Below are 10,974 nucleotides of genomic sequence, written 5' to 3'. Positions count from 1 at the left end.
CAAAACCATGATAATGGAGCCCCCCAATCCCCATGTAGATGCTACCTTCTGGAATACGCTGCTTTCTCCTTGCCCTGGAAGATCCCAGAAATGACACTCCCTTCTTCTCATAGTCCCTTGATCAGGACCATCACGTGGTCATGCGCAGCGTCAAGGGGGCTGAGACTTGAGAGCTGTTCTGGGCACTGCAGTCAAAGAGCACAGAGGCTTCACAAGGCATGCCCAGCTTTGGTCGCTGGGCAGTGCTGGAGGCGTGACAGTTTAGCATCATCTCTGACAACATGGAAGAGACGGCAGGGATGGGTAAGTGGTAGGAATGTGCACTTATAAAGATAGAATATTCGAGAGGGTCACTGACAGGCATCAGACTGGCTGTTAGGCAGGTGGCATACATTGGTTGTGTGTTTGTGAGTTAAAAGGGCAGGAATCAAGGCTAGAATAATTCCTATGGTATTGTTTCAATGGATACTCCTGGAAACTCACATAGGTGATTTGTAAGGTGTTCAAGTGTTTGTTTTTTGTGTTTTTGTGTGTGAATGTTTGTTTGGAGTATGGAGAGTAACAGGGGCCTATTTTTATGAAGAACACATTGCTTAAGTTATTTTGGGTTAATATTGAGTGCGTATTCACATGACTGGGCACTCTGTGGCACTCACGTTTTTGCTCCCCACCAAAATAAGAAGTAGAGGAGATACTTGAATATAAGAGCAGAGATTAAATCTACAACTAAATAATAATAAATAACTAAATATAACTATAACTAAATAACCATATATAACTATAACTAAATAATAATAAATAACTAAATAACTCTTCAAAGAAATCAGGTCCTCAGTGTACAGTCGAGATCCCGAGTACGAAGGCTGAAGTTCATCTAATTTACCGTTGCACATTCCTAGCTAGTCTTTGCCGATTTTCCAAATGCTCTAGTAATTTCAATGTAGTTTGCATTATCCTCGGATTAAAAAAAAGAAAGCAGTGATTGAGACATTCTACCATTTGGTTGTTTTGGTTGGTGGATTATTAAACAAATATTCTCTATATCTCATCATACTATTTTGATGGTAATGAATTTAGTGTCAGTGAGTCTATTTTTTTAAAAAAAATATTTTATTTATTTATTTGACAGACAGAGATCACAAGTAGGCAGAGAGACAGCCAGAGAGAGAGGAGGAAGCAGGATCCCTGCTGAGCAGAGAGCCTGATGCGGGGCTCGATCCCAGGACCCTGGGATCATGACCTGAGCCAAAGACAGAGGCTTTAACCCACTGAGCCACCCAGACGCCCCTATTTTTTTTTTTAAAGTTAACCATTTAATGAATATTTGTTGTTTTGTTTTGCTGAATGAACCCATTTACTATCTTTTTTCTACTAAGGAAAGTCCTCTGTAACATTCAGTTAAAGCTAATAATGATCATGATTACTTTTTCTTTTAAAGATTTTATTTATTTATTCATGTGAGAGAGAGAGAGAGAGAGAGAAGTAGGCTCCCCACTGAGCAGGGAACCTGATGCAGAACTCGATCCCAGGACCCGGGGATCGTGACCTGAGCTGAAGGCAGACGCTTAACCATCTGAGCCAATCAGGTGCCTACTTTTTTTTTTTAAAGATTTTATTGATTTATTTGGCAGAGAGAAAGAGCACAAGCAGGGGGAGAGGCAGAGACAGAGGAAGAAGTGGGATCCCTGCCGAGCAAGGAGCCTGAAACAGGACTCTGGAATCAGGCCCTGAGCTGAAGGCAGACGCTTAACTAAGGGAGCCCCAAACAACTTCATAAACTTTAGCTACAATAATTCTTTCCTCACATGAATACATCCTTCATGCCAGCCTTACAGACACCCTATTCTTAAGATTAAAAAAATATATATATAGGAGCCTTTAAAAAGTGGACATGAAACAAGGAAAGAAAGACTTAGAGAAACAATACAAGTGTTTCAGAGCAACTTTAAACATCCTCTATGAGGGACTCCATTATGGTCGAAAGGGTGTCAAGTCGCTGCTTTCCTTACGAAGCCTGAGTGTTCCTGTTCCCACATCCTGTGAGGCTGATGCCCACGAGGGGATGTTCTCTTTCTTCCTGCAGCGTGCCTCACTGAGCATTTCTCCTTGGTCATCGGCATGCAGGCTGGCTCGAAGACGACCCTCAGTCAAACTCTCTTCTTTCTAAGAAAACTGAAAGATCGTCAAAGGGCTGGTGGGCTGGAAAGTAGAGGTCACCAACATGGATATATTTTAAGGTTGCTATAAAAACAAGATATAAAATATAATGGGAAACTTCTCGACCCTTCTCGCTTCGTGGCACTGACAAAGCCCACAGAAAGTTGAGCAGCGCAGCTGGAGAAGATGCCGTGTGGTATGGCTACTCTAGATTGTGCTCCAGAGGGAGAAGCTTTGCTAAAATCTCACAGGTCGAAGAAATAATCAGGAATTTGGATGTTCCCAGAGAACGATACATAGTGCCTGTTAAATATAATTTCAATTCTATGTATAAGAAACAAGTACAAAAGTTCTTTTTCTATAAGATCTAGTGGACCCCTGCCATCCGTCGGCCTACCTGGAGCTTGCTCCCCGCCATGCCGTCAGCTGTACCGCAAGGCCCTGGGTGTCAGGAGCAGACGAGTCTTTGTTTCAGCTCTGGCCCCAACGAGCAGTGGAACTTCCCGCTGATCTGTTGACTCTTTTTTATCTTCTCTAAAGTCATTCGGCTGATGATTTTTAAGGATTCCTGGTGCTGAAATGGAATGACAGCCAAATGTTCTTCAGAAGGCTGTGTATAAAGTCACTGAATTTTTTTTTTTCCAAGAGGACAACCAGATTGGACATGTCAGGTGGTCTTGGCATGTTCCTTGCTGATTTTCATAAAGGTTTAAAAAAGAGATCTCCAACTGCCAATCCTCAATGGGGAAGAGACAGTCTCTTCGGTTTTCCTAGCAGTGGAAAAACGGGATATCTACATGCAAAAGAATGAAATTTGGATCCCTCTTGGTGCCACTCACAAAAATTAACTCAAAACGAATTATAGACTTAGCCAAAAGAAAGGAAGCTGTAAAACTCCTAGAAGGAACATAAGGAAAAAGATCATTGACATCAGTCTTGGCAATGATTATTTTTGGAGCACAAAAGCAAAAACCAGAAGCACAAGTACTAAAGCAAATATCAACAAGTGGGACTCCATCAAACTGAAAAGCTTCTGTGCAGCAAAAGAAATAATCAAAATGATGAAAAGTCAACCAATGGAATAGGATCAAATATTTGCAAACCTTATGTCTGATAAGGAATTAATAACCAAAATATATAAAGAACTTACACAGTGCAATAGAAAGAAACCACCCCCCGAAAACCAAAAACCAAACCAAAACAGAACTCAGTTAATTAAAAATGAGCAAAGGACTTGAATAGACATTTCTCCAAAGAAGACATCCAGGTGGCCAACAGACCCATGAAGAGGTGCTCAACATCACTCATTCTCGGGGCAATGCAAGTCGAAATTATAATGAGATGTCACCTCACACCTGCTAGAACGGCCATTACCACAACAAAACAAAACACAAAAACCAGGAGCTGACAAATGTTGGCAAGGATGTGGAGGACTGGGAACGCTTTTGCACTGTGGGTGGGAAGGCAAACTGGTTCAGTCGCTGTGGAAAGCAGTATGGAGTTTCCTCAAAAGACTAAAACTAAGACTACCCTGTGATCCAGCAAATCCACTTCTGGTGTATATCTAAAGGAAATGAAATGGCTATCCTGAGACGACCTCTGTACCCCCTGCTCGTTGAGTGTTACTCACAGTAGCAAAGACTTGAAACAACCCAAGCATCCACTGATGGCCAATTGATAAACGAAGTATGGCGTATGTATACCAAGGAATATTATTAAGCCATAGAAAAGAAGGAAATTCTGCCATTTGTGACCACGTTGGTGGATCTTGAGGCTAAGTGATGTAAATCGGACAGAGAAAAGAAAGACAAATGCCATTTGACCTCATGTACACGTGTAATCTAAAAACATCGCACTACAGGAAGGGTGGAATGGTGGTGACCAGGGCCCAGGGGGAATGCGGAGATGTTCGTCACAGGGAACAAACTTTCAGTTACAAGATGACTAAGTTCCAGGGACGTATCATGTAGAACATGGTGACAATACCATATTGTCTACTTGAAAGTTCCTAAGAGAGTAGAGCTTTCTTAGCGTAAAAACCACCACAACAAAATGGTAACCATGTGAGGTGAAGGACGCCTTGACTAAGCTTATTGTGGTAAACATCTCACAGTGGATATGTCTATCAAATTATCCCATTGTACACCTGAGGCTTATACAATGTTGTAGGTCAGTTGGCTCTCAATGAAGCCAGAAGAAAGAGGGGTCTCCAACTGCCAGTCAAGCCTGGCCACATTGTGCCGATAGCAGGTCTTCTTTCCCAGCCCCATCAGTGCCCGTGGAGGCAGAGAAAGGCTCTTCTCAGGGGTGACTGAAGAAGCCGAGCACCAAGTGGCATGAACTGAAGTTTGCTTCTGAGAGAATCAAGATGGGAGCCGGGGGAGTGCCAGGAAGCGTGAGTGGTAGCGCTAACCAGAGCTCAGGGTTAAGCCCAGTGTCCACTGTGTTGAGCAGGATCGTCACCGTTTGTGCTCAGGGCAGTGTTCGCGCCCAGAGGCATTTGGGGCCAGCTCGCTGTTGACATCTGGCAAGAGCTGGGTAATCTGATATTTTCGTTTATCCTTTTAAGTGGGGGTGGAGGGAACACCTAACTGCTTTTTCCAACTAAAACTAAAAACCACTCATCCCAGAACACATGAAATGAAAACATGACACGTTTTTCCTTGAGCACTTTGCGCCCTGCGCTGTTGCTCCGGATTCTTTTGTTTGGCCAGCTCGGCCTGCGGTCTTCCCCACTGCAGATGATGGCAGCTCCAGCCTTCCAGTTACTCGGGCCAAACCCCTTGGAGTCCTCCCACAGGAAATCCTCTTGGCTTTACCTTCACTCAGTATCCAGAATCCAGCCTCTCCTCATCATTGCCACCGCTGCCCCCCAGCTCCGGGTTCCCATCATCTCTCGGCTGGACTGTCGTGGACACCTCCTATCTGCTCTCCCTCCTCCTGTCTACACTTGGCATGGCAGCCAGAGCGAGCCTGTGACAACACAAGGCAGACCACACCACACCTTTGCTCATGGTAAAAGCAAAAATTCTGTTCTGTAAGGCTTTGCAGGATCCGCTGCTGTGCTGAGTCTCTGACCAACTGTCCTACTCCTCTTGTTTATTCCTCTTGGGTGGTAGATGGCTCCTGGTCTCTCAAGCCAGCCAAGCACACTCCTGCCCCAGGGCCCTTGCACTGGCTGTTTATTCTGTCTGCAGCGATCTCCCCCTAGATAACTGTCTAGCTTGCACACTCACTTTCTTTGGGTCTTGATTTAATGTCACATCTTCAGGAAGGCCTTCCTGGCCCCCAGATCTAACAGTGCAAACTACCACTGATATCACCTGTATCTCTTTCTGCTTTAGCTTCCTCCATAGTTCTCACACCATCTAGCATCTAGTGTATTTTTGTTTCATTCATTTATTCTCTTTCCTCATTAGAATGACAGCTTCTTGGAAGTGGTTTTTGCCTGTTTTGTTTGTTGAGGCTTTCCCAGCAGGGGAGGAAGTGCCTGGACACAGAAGCTGCTCAGTAATGACTGGGTGGTGGTGGTGGTGGGTGGGGGTGGATGGTGAACACGGCCCTCAGGCCACAGAATATGTGACCATAGCACTTTCCTGCCCAAAGGCGATGTGTTCGGCTCTGCCTTTTTCTCCTTTCAGGGAACACAGGGGAAGTGTCCCGTTCCATCTCTCTCTGGACTTTGATACCCAGCCCATGCCCAGAATTGCTGACCCAGGCCCCAACACTTCTCTTTCTTGAGAGATCTCTGTCTTGATGAGAATCATGGTCATGAGACAGTAGACCCTTGACTTTGAGCTCAAACTGCAGCTCTGGGGCTGACTGGTTTGCCTTCTGGAGCAGTGCCGCTCACACTCAAGGGTGCACAAGAATCCCCTGGGGGTCCTCTTCACCTGCAGATTCGGACTCAGTTCATCTGAGTGGGGGCCAGTCTGCTCCCAGATGCTGCTGCTGCTGAACTGGAGCCACGTGATAAACAACAGGTTCTAGTACACGTCTTCTCCACAGGCAAACATTTCAACGGCGCCCCATGACACTGCATTGGAGCCCCAAATCAGCACTGAAAGAGATCCGAGCACAGGGGCTGGGTCTTGTTAAAGAAAGGGCTCTGGGGCTTCCTGGCTTTATAAGCAGCCCCCGTTCTGGGAAGACCCAGTCTTTATTAGGGCAGCGCCCACTGCTACCCCTTCTCCCAGGGTTTTGGGGTCCTGGGCTCCTTCCAGAAGACCTCGTGCTTTCCCACCATCACCCAACTGCCAATATTTTCACACAAACCAGGATGACTTTTCAGAAAAAATATGGACTGTTAATTTCTTGAGTGCTCCTGCCCTCCCCTCCCCGCAAGTTCTTTAAACTTGCTCACATTCCCTCCAGTCTCAGAGGAAGAGACCTAGGCTTCGCTTCCTCTATTTTTACCACCCCCTCCCCCCCGCACCTCTGCCTCACCAGGTGTCTTCCTCCAGCGGCTGCATAGAGTGGGTGGTTCGGGGTTGGGGGCGCTCCTACATCACATAGCAGGCTCTTTCAGGCTAGATGACCTCACCCAGGTTACTCACCAACTGTAAGCCTCATCTTGCTCATCTGTAAAATGGGGATGACAACAGGGTTTACCTCATGGAGTTGTGGAGTGAAAGGATTAATACTAGAAAAACATTTAGAATAAGGAACCAGCTAAAAGTTCCCAGTTCTTATTTTGCTCAATGATCTCTTCCCTCATAGCTTCAGGGTTGGATGGAAAGAACAACGAGGACTGAATATTGTCCCTTTACCTGGAAGGCTTGGGGAGAAGGCTTAAACTTCTTTTTCTTCAGAGTGGAGAGAATTCTTCCCAAGAAGGTTCTTCAGTCTTTTTTGGGGGAGGTGTCCTCAAGGTCACTAGTGGGAGGGGGTCAAGGGTGTCTACTCCCATCCATCCTGTCTTTTAAACCAAGTTGACTCGTTGGGTTTCCCCACAGCTTTGGGCTCCTCAGCCCTGCCCACAGAAGCAGTAGTTTTGGACCTTCTCTCTTTTCTTGAAACCTTGCTTCCTACTCAGTCTCCACATCTTCTTGCCCTCCTTGAGTTTGATTCTCAATGCTGCCTCCCCACTAGTGCCTTAACCTAGATGACAGATTTTGGCTTTTGTAGCTTTGACCCTTGGTACCCAGAGGTTACTTATTCCCTCATTGTCTGGCTTGTTCTACCTTTGATCCCTCTGGGTTCCCTTGTCACTGAGCCCCAGCCTGCCTTGATCTCACGGTAAGGCTGGGTAGATCAGTCAGCCCTGCCCTGTGCCCTCAGGGAGAGCTAGATATCGGTGTGTGATGACAAAACTGATGGGGCTTTATGTGTGCTGAACACTTAATATTGTCTGGAGTGGTTTAGAGGGACTGTGTCATTTTATTTATAAGCTGTAAATCTGCCAAGTTTTATCCTCATTTTGGAGGTGAGGGAAGTGAGAATACAGAGCCCCACATGTGCTGATTTGGTATAAAGATTGTTTTGAGCAGAAGGCAATTGAGAATCAACAGATGTGTTAAAGAGTTCTCTGCCTTTCCTTTATCTGCCTCAAAGTGGGGAATAAATTTCCCTTTTTGGAGGTACCTTCTCCTCCAAAGGGAAGGGCAGGGTGGGGAGCTGACATTGGGTTAGGCTCTCATAGACAAACCTTAGGAAAATCTTGTCTTCCATGAGTCTCCCTAGATCTTTTCTGGTTACTTCCCCATGGTTTAACCCCTGCGAAGCTCCAAGCCCTTTGCCTTCATTAAAATGGTACATGATCCTCTGGGTCTAACTGCTCTTTCGAGGTTCAGTTCTTTTCTCCTATGCAGGTAAATATTAACAGAAGTTGTGTACCTTTTTTCCTGTTAATCTGTTCTTTGTTAGTTCAATTCAGGGTTTCCTAGATCCTAAAATGAAGAGGGTCTCCAACATGGTAAAAATGATGTAGTTCATGGCCCTGGGAAAGCCTTGTTCTGTCAGTAGCATCTGTCCTGTCCCTCCCCTGTCCTCGCCTTAGCCCAGACCCTCTCAGCTGGCTATTAATGCAGGATCTTCCCAATGGCCCAGTGTTCTCAGGCTCCTTTTCCTTAACCCACACTCCACACTGTTCCCAGGAAGCTTCTGCAAGGCAGGTCTGAGCGTGCCTAACTCTTGCGTGAAGCCCTTTAGAGGCTCTCTCCTCCAAGGGAAGTCCCCATACCTGTCCACTCTCCAGACTTCCTCTCTCAGAACATTCTGGGCTCCTCTGGCACTTGCTCTCTCCCTGCCCAGATTTTCTTCCCTCAGACATGGCCATCTGCACAGATGATCTGTTGAACTCACCTTTCCAAGCTCATCTGGAACAGCACCCGGTCTGTGAGGCATCTCCCAGCGTGGTTAGTCACTTCCTCCCTGCTCCTTGCCACTCCCCTCCCTGAGCCCTTGCGACACTGCGTTCTCATGATCTGTTTCCACACCAGGCTCCCCTCTACAACCCAAGTCTGCGTCCTCCTTGAGGACAAGGACCGCAATGTACTCCCTGGACGCCCAGCCCAGAGGGTGGCAAGGGGCGGGGAAGCATTTCAGAAAGGAGAGGCTGACCACTGGCTTTACTTCAAGTGATTCAACAAACGACTCTTTCACATCCCATTTATGCTAACTTATTTTATTAGAGTTACAATATCTTAGAGCTTTAAAGCCTCTTAAAGTGTTTCTCCCCCCATCCTATCCATCTGATGGCCCCGGAGAGGACGGCCCAGAGGGGTGGAGTCGCTGGTCTGGGTAAAGGCTGGTCTCCCGCTCCTCTGGGTCACAGTCCTGTATGTTGGTTGGTCGTGGTGGCCAACACTGAGCGGAAAAATTGCCCTCACATCGGCTCCCACTACTGCCCTGTTATGTCTGGGTGACGAAGGAAATAGCCTCTTACACCAAGAACACATGTTTACGGTACTCTCATTTAGTGTCCTGGGCACTGCTGACATTCGCTGAATTAGAATAATTTGGGAACATTTATTTTTATGTGGAAAGATTGTTAATGGCACTCTAAAATTATTAATATAGCCTATTATAAATGATGAGAAAAAGAACCCTTACATGTTTTGTTTTACCTTTCGAAAGACCCACTTGAATATCAGGGAACGCTAGGAATTAAAAAAAATCTTCACCTAATGTCACTATAAAATTATTCCTGTGTGTGTGTGTAAAAACCTAAGAATGAGCTGTATTAATTTATTTTTTTCTAGATTTCTTGAGGCATGATTGATAAATAAAAACAGAATATATTTAGGGTATACAACATGGTGTTTTGATATAGGCATATGTTGTAAAATAAGCATCATAATAAAGCTAATTAACATATCCATCACCTCACATAGGTACCTTGTGTGTGTGTGCGCGGTGAGAACATTTAAGATCTACCCTCTTAGTAAATTTCAAGCACACCGTACATTATTATAAACTAGTCACTAGGTTGTAGATAAGCTTTCCAGTACTTACTCAAAACTGGAATGGCATAAAGAAAGTTTGTACTCTCTGACCAGCAGAGAATTATTCTTTTCCACAGAGCATCGTTATTAACAATTCCCACAACTATAATTTCATTTTGCAGAAATAAGGCCTTTGATATAAAATAACTTCTGTTGATCCCTGGCATCTTGGGGGTCATACCAGGGTGAAACCTTCCCTGGTAGAGACAGAGAGTCATGAGGGCTGTATAAATGGACTGAGCATTTATTATTCTGTTTACACAGCACTTTCCTTGCCTTCTGAGACTGTATTTCAGGAAGTTCCTGGCCTACTATATGATTTAAAAGGGAGTCACTTTTTAAAAATTTGGCCTCGCATCCCTGGCATTGCGCTTGTCACCAGACAGGAAGCTGGCGGGAGCTGGGCCAATCACAAGACTGTATCCCTTGGGAACAATGACTGGTCTGAGGAGGGGGCACGTGTCTTGAACTAGACCGATCCGTGTCATTCAGTGGCATTTATGAAAACAGAAGCCGGTCAGAGGGAAGAAGAGATTCTTTACTCTCTTGCCTTGATGCTGGGAATTTGCGAATATATATGAAGGGTAGGTCGCTCTGGATCTAGCCAGGTAGGTATGGGTGACTTGTGAGAATGAACCAGCCAGCGGAGAGAAGCAGAGAGAAAGGAGGAGAGAAGGGGAGGAGAAAGGGATCTTTAATAGCGTTGGGGGGGCCCGGTCCAATTGTTCGAGAGACACTCCTCTTTTTCGGCTCTGGTATCAGTGAAATACACTTTTTCTTTTTTGCTGGTTTGTGTTTTGAGGCGTTGCAGTGAACTGTTCAAAGAGTTCTAACACATGCAGATTTTGTTTTGCTTTCTTAGATAAACAAGCTAAGCAAATATGCCTTCTCTGCCCTAGAATGTAGATCACATTCTCTGTGTGAAATGGATATTTACAAGCAGGCCACATTATTTATTTCTAACTTCTCCCTTACTTCAACATTAACTTTATATCATTTAGTGCAAATAGTAAATTAGAAAAAGAAAGTTCGAGAAAGGTGTCTAGCCACCTGGCTAAGCACATCCTACTGCCGGGAAGCCCGGTCTTCCAAGCAGACTTTAATTTGGAATTTTCTTTGAAAGCTAACCAGTTTTTGTCGAAATGCTTGCTCCTATGGAGAACTGGCTCTCTCAGGAAGCAGCCTAAAATAGCAGGTAATGCCTTTGAAAAACTTTTTTTTTTTTTTTTTTGGTCTTGAGACCCTGATCAGATGTAATAATAGAACAGTGAGCAGGTGCATTAATCAAATAACATGTTTACCTTTTGTATTAAGTTCTGGAAATTTGAAGGCAGGACAACAGATGGATTTCATGCAGCATAGTGTAAATCGT

At 45.1% G+C, this 10,974-nt stretch overlaps 1 long non-coding RNA gene across 1 annotated transcript; it reads right to left on the bottom strand.

Moving 5' to 3' along the window:
- Nucleotides 1–6,535: 6,535 nt before the first annotated feature.
- Nucleotides 6,536–8,524, bottom strand: LOC122901835. The gene is made up of 3 exons (XR_006383685.1): nucleotides 8,461–8,524; nucleotides 6,927–7,032; nucleotides 6,536–6,738 (listed from the first exon to the last, which is right to left on the bottom strand). It is a non-coding gene; the product is annotated as an uncharacterized LOC122901835 (long non-coding RNA).
- Nucleotides 8,525–10,974: the final 2,450 nt, after the last annotated feature.

This window comes from Neovison vison, chromosome 3 (genome assembly GCF_020171115.1).
Source record: "Neovison vison isolate M4711 chromosome 3, ASM_NN_V1, whole genome shotgun sequence".
NCBI classification, from domain to species: Eukaryota; Metazoa; Chordata; class Mammalia; order Carnivora; family Mustelidae; genus Neogale; species Neogale vison.
This window is presented reverse-complemented; position numbering and strand designations above follow the sequence as displayed.